Genomic DNA, 11,500 nt, shown 5'->3' with positions numbered 1-11,500 from the left:
CAGAGTTCTGTCAGTTGTTATTATACGCATCTCATAATAAGAAATAGCTCTGATGCTTTTAGCAAAACAGCTATGGAGAAGAAATAGAACCATATATATGTAAATTAGAATAGTACTATGATTCTCTCATTGACTATCATTATCATAATCGAACCATATCGTGTTGGGCTATAAAGGCATCTTTTGGGATCTCCAAATATATGTAGCCATACATACATATGCACTCTTAGTGCAGTAGTTGGCACTTATACTTTGCAACGAACGTTTATTATATCCATTATGGAAGAAGAATTGCTTACCTTTTTTTAATTCGTTGTTGTCAGAAATTCGATGACCGCGTTAACTAGCTACACCTCTTCTGAATGTCAGCTGGTACTGACGACGTGGAACTTTTAAGTCAATTGGTACTCGTGGTATCAATATGCGTATTGCGTATAAGCATTATATACGACGTGTGTGTAAATATGATAAATATTGTTTTTTTTAGATAGTATGTTATATCGGTCAATCTTTCTTTGCGAACAAATATCCGACGTTTTTCGAACACACGGCAAAATATCAGGTCAGTGTGGTTCGATGTTTAGGGACTCAAATAGTTATTTTAATATATCGCTGTATTTTGTCACTGCTGAGATGAGCTATTCCCACACAAATATCAACAGTAAGCAACCTCCTATATACGGCGGTCTCCTATCTACTGAAAAGGATCCTTGACATCCTCTTAACCGAAGTCAAAGAACGATTAATAGTAAATGGTGTGAGAATCTCAGTGTGTTTGTTTGCAGTTGGAGCATAAGTCATCCAATTCATAGTTATTTCTACTTCAAACTATCCACACGAGATCCGATACCCTGTCAATTTTCCTACATATTCATATAGATTTATGTTTCTTTGAACTACTATGAGCCTCCTCTACCGTTTCGAAATTTCATATTTGGAATATCTCCCGTCGTAGTACCTAGTTTTTTCCCATATGTATAATCAACGTACAATGGTAGATGATCGCGATGGCTAGTTGGAATATATGAGAGATTTCACATTCAGCTACAAATGGCGCATATACGTGTAGAACATATTGACACTTTGGAAGTCATTTTGCATCTATGCAACATATTATACATGTCTTTATAAAAAGCGTGCATGCTGAAATAGTAATAATAATGTCATCGGTGTACAAATAGAAAACACACTCTATTTAACATATAAAAGTATAATTAGATAAAAAACAATTATAAAGACATTAATATAATCTACAGTGCCTTGTAAGGCACTGTGTTTAAAATGGCAATGGACGGTTAGAAAAATAATCAGCCAGATCACAGCTTCAGCGGTCGTTGTACTTCATCATCGTGCACAAATTGCCATAGCAATCAACGATGTCTCGCTTCCGTATAAAACCATTGTACATTTACTTTGGATGACTCAGTTTATGCCGCATACTTTAGCCCACGCCGTTCGCTTCGCAAGGACCAGAATACAATCGCACAATATTGTCGATGGTCAAAGTTTAGAAGGAATATTTGAAAATGTAGAAACAGACGAGTATCACAATTCCCTCTCTAAACTATAAGTAGCGATCTCTCTAAACCAAATGAAAAGCTAACAGTCAACGGGTGCCCTTGTCGTTCTTTTTTATTTCAAATCCAGTTCCTTGAAAAAGTTCATATAACCTAGCAAAGCTAAACTCGAAGCAGTTTCCGATGTGATTTTGCTTAGAAGTTATGAAACCCCCGTCATTATTCCTCCATGACTTTCGATCCACACAGTATGCTTGGATAAAGCATTATGGCCTGGACCCATGGAAGCAACCCATTTGTGAACAGAATCTGCTTTTCTCGTACGATCGCGTAAGACGTTGAGCAAGACATACGACAGGTAACGAGAGAACTTCGAGTGAACACTTTAAGGCACGGTATATCAGGTGTGACGTCAAGTTACACCCCGGCGTTGTCCGTCTCTGGGGTTACAGTAGAGGGAAATGAGCAAGGGCGTAACGTAAGTATCCAGACGGCTGGTATGAACTATACGCTGCGCGCTGAAAGGTTCGGTTTTTCCGTAATGGAAAAATCTGCAGAGCTCAAGTTTATTTAATTTGCTGTTTTGTATACGTTGCACTAGAGAAATTCGGTGATGACATTATGATAAATCACCATAAATATGCCGGCTCGAGCCGATTAAATTAGCCGTTGAAGGCGGGCTGACCAATATTACGTAGTGAAAAAATAAGCAAAGCAGGTAGCAGAGCAGTTGACTCAGTACGATAGAAAAAAAATGCGTATACTGTCAAGTTGTCCGCTGCACAATTTTCTCTCGCGTTCAAACCAATTTGAAATGAAGTGATTAATGAATTGCTTCGCCCTGACACTTTGTCAACGTAAAACAATTAAATCCCTAATTGAATCCAAAGGCTCATAAGCTTAGTATATATATATATATATATACTGTCACAATTGACGATAGGCAGACAGTTTAGGTTGACTTCTGTTGTTCATATCTAGCCTGTTTGACGATACGCAGCGTATTTTGTTGTTGTATGTTATGTAGAAACGCCGAAACGTTCACTCTGCCAATTAAATGAACGTGTAAACTTATGCCAGGGATACATTTTGATTACGTTAGTGAATTAAGCAAATTACTTTTTCATAGAACACGTCACTAGATCTTTTCACGCACCGCGAATCGAACGAGTCCAATTTGTATTTTAGAGGAAAAAAAAAAAAAAAAAATTCAGTTCAAGTCAGTAGTATCTTGATGAGAACGGAAACGTAGCTTAAATAAATATAGTTTTCATTTTTTTCATAGCATGTCACTAGCTGATCTACTTTCCTGACATATGTATCAGCTCCTTTGGACCGTATCACGAATAATGCCACGCCGTAGTTTGCTGCCTCTAAGCTTTCTCGTAAACAATACTTTCGGTTGGCGTGTTTCATAATCGATCTAAATATGTATTTCAGTGCTTGGGGCCAATGATGTTTCCCCCGTCCATCTGTTGTAATTAGGTGGTTTGGGATAACAATCTTGTCTGCTTGGTCATGGTGCCGTTAACAACACAGCAGCTTTATACGGCGCTGTATGGGCGGATCTTCGGATGACGATAATGACTGGACTACTGCGGCTGGGACGACGATAACATTCGAATCGGCTTATTGACAACCGTCAAGGTAGGAATGATGAGTCATCCGATGGCGGGCAGGAGCACTTCGAGAGCAGTTCAGCACTGTCGCTGTGCAACGATAACATCAATATAGCATATAGTGACTCTCCCTTCAATTAGAATATCGACTTGATCGGTACACTTGTACTTCTACAAGGTATACTGTATAGAGCTGCTTGTAACACTGTTTTCATATGAAACGTATACCGGCTAGCGAACGACACAGCCGGCGGATTTTGCAAACGGCGTGTCCCTGTAGCGCCTTTGTGGCTGCCGTGACTCCATGAATGCATTCTATATGTGCTCTAATCAAAAAGACATTCTCCATTTGCGTCTAGCCTGTCACTGATACGCTGCTTGATTGCTTGTCTATTCACTACTTAGTATCTGTTTGTCGTTATTATAGCTCTTTCTCTCAGAATGCGTAGAGTAAGACAAGCCAAAAGTGAGTCCGAGGAAGAAGACGAGAGAAACATTAGCGTCATTGCGTTACTGCTCGGCGCTCAAGAGATTAGCGTGGCGGGGGCAGTGGCCCACGGCGCCCAGCGGTTACTTTTCTTGATGTCATCATACTGCCACTCGACGCGATGGCTCGGAAGGCCGAGCTTCCGGTCGAAAGAGGCCAGGAATCGCTTCAAGTGTTGCTGGCTGCACGTACTACACAATCCGTGTGAACAAAAAAGGTTATTTATCATACTACCATTGCAGCAAGCATGTTGCTCTGTAGTGGTAAATACGACGGTTCGTCAGTTCAGGACGCCAGCGCCTGTCCTAGCAGTTAGTGCCAAGGGTACTATCAACGCTGGGTTCCGGACCTTCGCGGAAGGCGCCTCCCTGTTACGAGACGTGCCGGCAGAGCAAAACCGCGTCAAGCGATACAAGCGATGCGGTGCGTCATATCGAGCGAAGGAGAAAGCGAGCGAGAACGCACAACCTGTAACGGGAGAACCATACAGACGCTTCTCAGTTGGGTGGTAAGGGTGCGGCATGAGAAGGCACACAAGGTGAGATCACGAACGGCGAAGTAGGCGCTTGCCATACAGACCGACTCTTACGTTTTGACGCCTGCTAGAATGTAGCGCAACGTTCTATGTACGTTCGCGATAAGACGTCCATCGTAGCAACGGCAACTAAATTAATACAGGTCAGTTTATACAAGGTGGGCCGTCAGTTTTTCTTGTTCTGTTTACTGACCATCACTGCAGCCGTTGCTGATGTATGATTGGTCTAGAGCTCCCAGACGTAACACGTAAATATGACCAATATCTGAGTCACCCAGTCAGTTGAACCTCACCGGCGACGGGTTGACGGGGGAAAGGAAACAATCTGCGTGAAACAGTTGAACTCCTTTGTGAATTGAGTGCTAGTTGAGGGTTTGATCCACTAGCCGGCTTATTGTTTTTCGATAAATTTATCCTACTTTTTCTAAATAGAACAAAAAATAGATTGTTAAATTTAACAATCCATTTTTTTTTCAAGTAAAAACGTCAGTGTCAAATGCCACTGTTGAGTTTGCTCAGATCGGAGCCCCACAGACAAAGCTCGTAAGCCAACTAGGGTATTATCGCCTGATTTTAGATAAACATAGAAGAAGCTCCAGAAATACGACATACATATGTCGCTGCAAAAATGGCACCTGTAGTTCGACTAATTGAGAGTCATAAAACTGCTAACATCGGCGTTGGGCGAAAACTGGATGGAAGTCCCCAAATAATTGCTATAGAGGAAGAGTATGTACAGTATCTCGAATAGATCCAAACAGTGGGGCTAGGGATTAGACGTCATCTGCATGATGACTCTCGAACGAATGTATAGATAATTCAATTTGTTTTTTTATCCTGTTTACTTTTCAAGAGAAATAAAGGAAGTTAAGTAACAGCTCCGATAAGCAAGCACAAATCACAGCCTGAAACCAAAGCTTCGAATCGTTACTCAGACAACTTCAAATGAAGAAAGGGTACGTACCAAAAAAGAAAACAGCTCTTATATTGGCACAAGTTGTGTGGTATCTGTTGTTGGCGGGATACGAAACAGCGTCACCTGGCTATTTCCAACCGCCCTATAAAAGATACATTTAATCATAATACACAATCTCGCTCCTAACAGGCATCCGACAGTATGGTCACGACCGAGTATAGATCGCTACCGAGTTGAATGTCCGTGCAGTGAAAACGTAAAAAAAAAGACGTTTTTAAGCTTTCTCTGTACCGGAAGCGCGGGTCGCTGAACCATAATCTGCTTAGCAGTATCGACGGCCCGTTATTGAAAAGAAAATTGTTCCGTTGGCTATACAAATAGCTACTAGTTAACTGTCATGCATGATGTCGAACGTCGTAAAATTGTCTCGAAAACGATGCGTTCACAAACCAACTAAGATCACTTGGTTTAACTGCGAATTTCCTAGAATACATAAACGTTGCTATCCAGAGTATTTATTAAGTAGGTTACATAGATAGACCTTTTTTTTACATATATAGATCTTATAGTGTGATTCCGGAAGTACCTTCTTAGCCTGCTGGTGTAGCTGTTGCGATTATTTCGTATGTCCTGAATACATTTCGCTCATGGCTTATCGGCTTTTCCCAGAAGGAAAATAAGGCACAGACACAGGTACTGTTTATTCGGGAGCTACGGACCACATTTTAGATTTGGTGTTACTGGTACGAACAAACAACGATAAGATGATACATATTTTTAGACCAAAATACAGGGCGTACATAAAATATATGATTTGTCATTCTTAAAAAAAAAGCCGTTAAAGGGCAGGATTGAAGTAGGGCGCCATTGGCACAATTTCAATGTATCTTATTCATCTGTTGTTCTCTGCATTTCTGTCACCGCTCGCTAATGCTACAAGTGAGCTGACTTCAGGATCTAGCCATATCATAAATCATCACATATATAATACTGCTAGCAGAACTAAACCCATTATAAGCTTCCCTGAAAAATATTTTAATCTTTTTAGAGCTATTAGTTAGTTCGGCTTCACTTTTTTCAATCCTGTGGAATAAAGCTTTCCGAGAGAACTTACGTTTAGGGTGTGGAATAAAGCTTTCCGAGAGAACTTACGTTTAGGATGTAAATAGAGTTACAAACGATTTCTTGAAGAATACGAGCATTTCCCTAATGAAATGAGAGTTTACGAGAAACAAGCAAACAAGGTAAGAGGTGATCTGATATTTCCCGTAAAAGTTATGCAGACGCGAAAAACTCTGCCAACTTTATACGGATGACAATATGCAGCGCAATAGACAAGATCCGCCTCGAACTCTTAGGATTCGATGGTCATGCAGGGATAATTAGGATGCTTCTGATAGATCTGTGCGCCAGTGAAGCATATTCTCGGATTAATTACATGAAAAAAGATGCGGAAAATTGTCGCCACACGTTTCGAATGAGTCAGGCTTTTTTTTTAGACATGAAGTGGTGCTGTATGGAATTGTCGAACAACTATCGACCATTTTTATTGAAGCAAATAGTTTCTTCTAATTCAAACTAATATTATCAAACCAAAAAAACGCGCCATTTAGATCGGTGGCATTCTAACATCTTTCTAGTAACACCTGTAGTTTCTGGGCTAAGAGTTCCGCAGAGACCGAGACAGACGACAATATGATCGTACAGCATCCGGGCATGATGGCGCGTGCACGGGAATTTCCCATCCAACTTCTTTCAGTTCATTGCGTGCAGCTAAAGATACGTGCGATCGGACGCTATCATACTGGAAGGTGACGCTTTTTCTATCCAGTAGTTCTGCTTAACTTTTTTTTCCAGTGACCTGTTGCGACCTTGTTCATTATTGACAGCTGAGGTCTGAATTAAGTTTTGCTCGTATCCAAGGCGCTCTCTTCCCTAAATCTAAATAAAAATATTTGCCAGTATTTAGTCCAAATACTACTGTCAAATATCAGCATTCAACCAGCGCACCGACGCGACTTATGCTACCTTAAATATGTGACTTTAAAGCTATATAGCTAGATGAACGGTCAATACTTTTTTGATCAATGATCAACCCTATATTATATCCAATGCTGGCGTACCCGGGATTGCAGTGGATATATGCTGTTCCTCAAGAAGCTTACGTCGTTGTGGGAAAAGTATTTGAATTTAAGACTTGTTTAGCTAGCTATTAGAGTTTCTCTAATTCATGAATGAGTTGACAAACAATTTACGGTTACGCATTGCAAAAGCGGCATAAAATGAGTGGACGCAATGATTATGAATTCTAGAAACTGACGAAAAACAGCTTATATGGTGGTACAGCCTACGTTTCGGTCTTACGTCAAGTACCGTTCTTAGGCATCACATGGATGGTTTCGATCACTGGACGAAGTTTGTCTACGGCCGCGTTCGAACCTAAACTACAACGTAACACTAAGATTAGCGGGTAATGGCCCTATTTATTAAGCTATCACGCGGACATGATGCTACAGCCTACGTACAAATAATTTGACAATGTTAAGTTCTACGTTTGCGGTTGGCTTTAAAATGCGGCCATGCGCTAAAATCCGGTAAAAATTTAGTCCTGAACCGCTGAACGAGAGCCAGTCTCTAAGATGTTAGCCTCAATGAACGCACTCATATATATATATATATATATATATATATATATATATATATGCTTGCTGTAAATTGAATGCGAAATTGCCATAAATAAATAGTTGAAAACAAAGGTAACGATAATTTCCACAGTTGTCAAAAAGGTAGCTAAGGAAAAAGGAACTGTATAGCCGAAGCAGATACCATTTGAAGATTAGTACTTTTTAGCTCCTGTATAATTATACGTAGTGCTCTATGACAAGCCTGTTCTGTATTCAAGGGCTAAATAAACGTAGTATAAGCATGTATAGCACAAATGTATAATGAACTCAGGAATACGAATCCACACTGAATGAAAAAAGTGAGACTGCGAACGCAACGTAGAAACAAAGGCTTAACGTACGTAAGTATGACGTACGTGGTCCTTCTGATTATCATTTTTTAACGAAAGAAGAAAACTGATTGCCAAATTAAGTTCCAGCGGAATTACGCTATAGCCGGGTTGCCACCAGCTGTCGTTTATGCAATCAAAAACAACTTCAGTGTCGTTTCCACAGCTCTTCGCGAACTGTCGTACATTACGACTTTTACACACCAGAGACGCTGTTGATGTTTTGTACGTATTTCTCTTTTTGCTCGTATACGCGCTTGTGAGGAAAATTCAGAGACCCTCGTGCTTAGTACGCCTTCAGTGCGCACCAACGATTTCCTTCTTTTCGCATGACGACGTTTGAGCAATTGCCGGCAGCACCTAACGCAAAAGGAAGAAACACATAACGAGTAAGCAAGCTACTGCTGCTGTGACTACAGCCTTTGCTGAGCGGAACGAGTACATCTGTCATCGCCTGCTTCCTGTGCTGGGTTCTCTTAAAAGAAGGAAGTGCTTTTAATACCTTTCCGACCTCGCAGTCATTCCCTTATTAACAGCAAAAGACAACGACAATGGGAACGGTATGTGCAGCAAGTGGACTTATACTGCAACGAACATGGTATTTTTTTGCCACTGGTAAAAACGTTTTTGAATCGAGGCAGGCCTAGACCTTCTAAGAGTATGCATGACCATACACATTGTTGTCGCGCTGCCAAGCTAAAATAGTTCGCTATAATTCGTGGATGTAACAGACGCAAGGGTTCCACGCGCACGTGTAGGGAAACTTAACGTTTTTAAACGGATGCTTCTGGAAGGTAAACAGGCACGCCGTACGAGATGACGTTTTCCATTTTAAATACCTGCAGTCAGTCTCTTGAGATGAAGTCTTAAACCACTCAGATCTAAGCGGAATGAGCTGGAAGGAAAGATGGGGCCGGTGGAGGGGGGACTGGTACTTCACATTTGACGTCAGCACCCACCTAACAGTGTTTCAGAAGGCAACCCAAAATCCTGCTGACCCCTCTTTCAAGATGACGTAGGTGAGTGGTGTACGACTTGTTCGTTTCTGCTTGCGGGAGAAAGACATGTTACTAAATGCGGTGCACCATTGTTCTTTGTTGTAACAACGACCCAACTGGGGGACGCACTTCCAGTTGTAGGCAAACAGTGATTACTGATCTTAAAACCAATTACTGATCGTCGCATATTTGTGCAATTGAAATAGCGTGGTGCATAAGACCATTGGGTCATGCTGCGCTCTCTTTTACAAAATTGTTTACTTTAATGATGCTCGTCTATTTTTGGAGGCCTTGGGAACCCCGAATAGGCTTCCAGAGGGCGAGAAGGAACTTGCTGAGAAAAAGACCTCGCGCACGGCTTTGGGCATGCTGCATTATGTCTAGCCCTGCTGTGGTACATTTGCCTTCTTCGCGTAGGAACACTAGGAAGTGCGACACCTACGCTATCGTAGAAAACACCTAACTGATACTTATTATACTAAGAAATATATACTAGATACTAATGAGTCGCTCATAACTATGAGCTCGTGCGTTAATTGGTGGGACTTTACAACTTTACTTTCATTAGTTGCTTACACAACATGGACCCATGTTCAGGCTTTAACCGTATAAAGTAATAATAGTTTTGCCCTATATAGTTGACCAAACATTTGATTCGGTTCTATTGACATGCTCGCTTTCGAAAACACTTTTCGACGAAATAGTATCATCTCGCCCTCCACAAAAAAACTAACTTTTTTTTCTAACATACACATACGTTTATGTACAGTTTTTAGGTACATTTTCTAATCAGTTCAGTTAAGAATATGAAACATATTATTTTTATACGAATCATAATAGTGACGACGCATTTTTCCAAAGGGACTGTGGCCGAAATAATAAGAGAACAAGATATGATCCGTGAGCCCTCCAACAATACTTACTTATCACAAAGGAGGAAACTGGATTGAATCATTTGTTGTCGAATTTGAAAGTTACCGCCAAAAGGTCAGACCTCTCCGGAAAGCATTTTCGTTCTCTGCTATAAAACTACTTAGATAAAATACACTGCGCTCACACTTTCATGTTTTATACTCAGCATCGTACTGTTTATCGTGAAATTAGCCGGCATCAATTATACGCTTCGATACGCTTTAGTTATCTGAACTGGAAATGATATCTGCGTAGTTCACGCATAAAGCAGGTAGTTCGGTCAGATAAGAAACTTTTCAACAACAACGAGATTTCTAATGCATTCATGAGCTGATTCTATGAAAATGGAAATGAATAACTTCTATTTGTAATTTGTGTTGGCGCTAGTGGTGTAGGCAGTATCGGCCCCTGGTTGCACTATACGTGCCAAAACGCGAAACCATCGACGCAGAAATCTTTTGAAAACCGCGCTTTCGATATAAAAAATGCAGAAAAATTAAAGTTATATTAGGATACACGATTTCGATAGCGGAAAACATGTCGTGTCATGAGCGCTATGCGCAAAATTCTATTATAATTGAACCTGGTACAGAAGCGAACTCCAATCAATTACCCGTTGGCTTCTATTCGATCCGCCAGCGTTCCATATCGCAACTATATTTGAAATAAAATAAAAGCACCAGTAGCAGCAGCATTGCTCCATCGACTGTAATTATCACAAGATTAAAGATGCCAATCCGTAAATGGTATGACAAACATTCTACGAACGCTATTTGGCGGGGTGGCTGCTCAGCTAAAAGTAGCTTTTGCAAAGGCTACGTAAATATTACTACAACGTTCTGTGCTCACGCAAGACGCATTGGTAATCTGCCTCCACGGTATCCTTGCCTGTGGAAGAAGGTCGGACACCAGTAGTCAATTCAAAGTAATCTTACGGTTCTTATTTTAATAAGTTCTTATCATTATTATTACGATTATATAATATTATAGATATTTTTGTCGTCACACAGTTATTTGAAGAACGTGATTAAGACGCTAAGGATCGAGCGACCTAATAGATAATTTCACTAGCAGCGTTAAACAAACCGTGAAGGAAAGTTCTTTGTTCCTATGATGACTAGTTATAATGATTTAGTGTTCGTCAACTTCTGTCGTTAGGATTTCGTCCTTTTTCAAGGACACGGTCCTGAGAAAAGAGTCAACGCGGAGCAACCAGATGATACGTAATTGCTTACGGACGTTGAATGAAAAAATTTCTTGGATTCACCATTTCTCAGAATTAATCCGCAAGCAAATCAAGTGCAAATGTAGGTCAGAAAAGTTTGTGGTCAACAATATAAATGCGTTTCTGTTATTATTACAGCCAGAAGTGAGCTGCATCCATCGATATGTTACGACAGTATCGTTTAATTAAAATTATATTAATATAACTTGAAAAACGAAATTTTAATTTACTAGCTAGGGAGTGGAGCGTTCCTTTTCTTATGACTTCAATATATATAC

General features: G+C 40.5%; 2 long non-coding RNA genes across 2 annotated transcripts in view; one reads left to right on the top strand and one right to left on the bottom strand.

The window, feature by feature from the left end:
• Window positions 1-4,220: 4,220 nt before the first annotated feature.
• Window positions 4,221-11,421, top strand: LOC147752349 (uncharacterized). The gene is made up of 3 exons (XR_015314287.1): window positions 4,221-4,301; window positions 5,012-5,114; window positions 11,156-11,421. It is a non-coding gene; the product is annotated as an uncharacterized LOC147752349 (long non-coding RNA).
• The window catches only part of LOC147752348 (uncharacterized), an 8,532-nt gene continuing 3,629 nt past the window's right edge, over window positions 6,598-11,500 (bottom strand). The window contains exon 3 of the long non-coding RNA XR_015314286.1: window positions 6,598-7,015. This is a non-coding gene — a long non-coding RNA (uncharacterized LOC147752348). The remainder of the gene's footprint in view (window positions 7,016-11,500) is intronic.

This window comes from Varroa jacobsoni, unplaced genomic scaffold, assembly GCF_002532875.2.
Source record: "Varroa jacobsoni isolate VJ856 unplaced genomic scaffold, vjacob_1.0 scaffold_1302, whole genome shotgun sequence".
Classification (NCBI taxonomy): domain Eukaryota; kingdom Metazoa; phylum Arthropoda; class Arachnida; order Mesostigmata; family Varroidae; genus Varroa; species Varroa jacobsoni.
The sequence above is the reverse complement of the archived record's forward strand: the minus strand, read 5'-3'. Positions and strand labels throughout refer to the sequence as shown.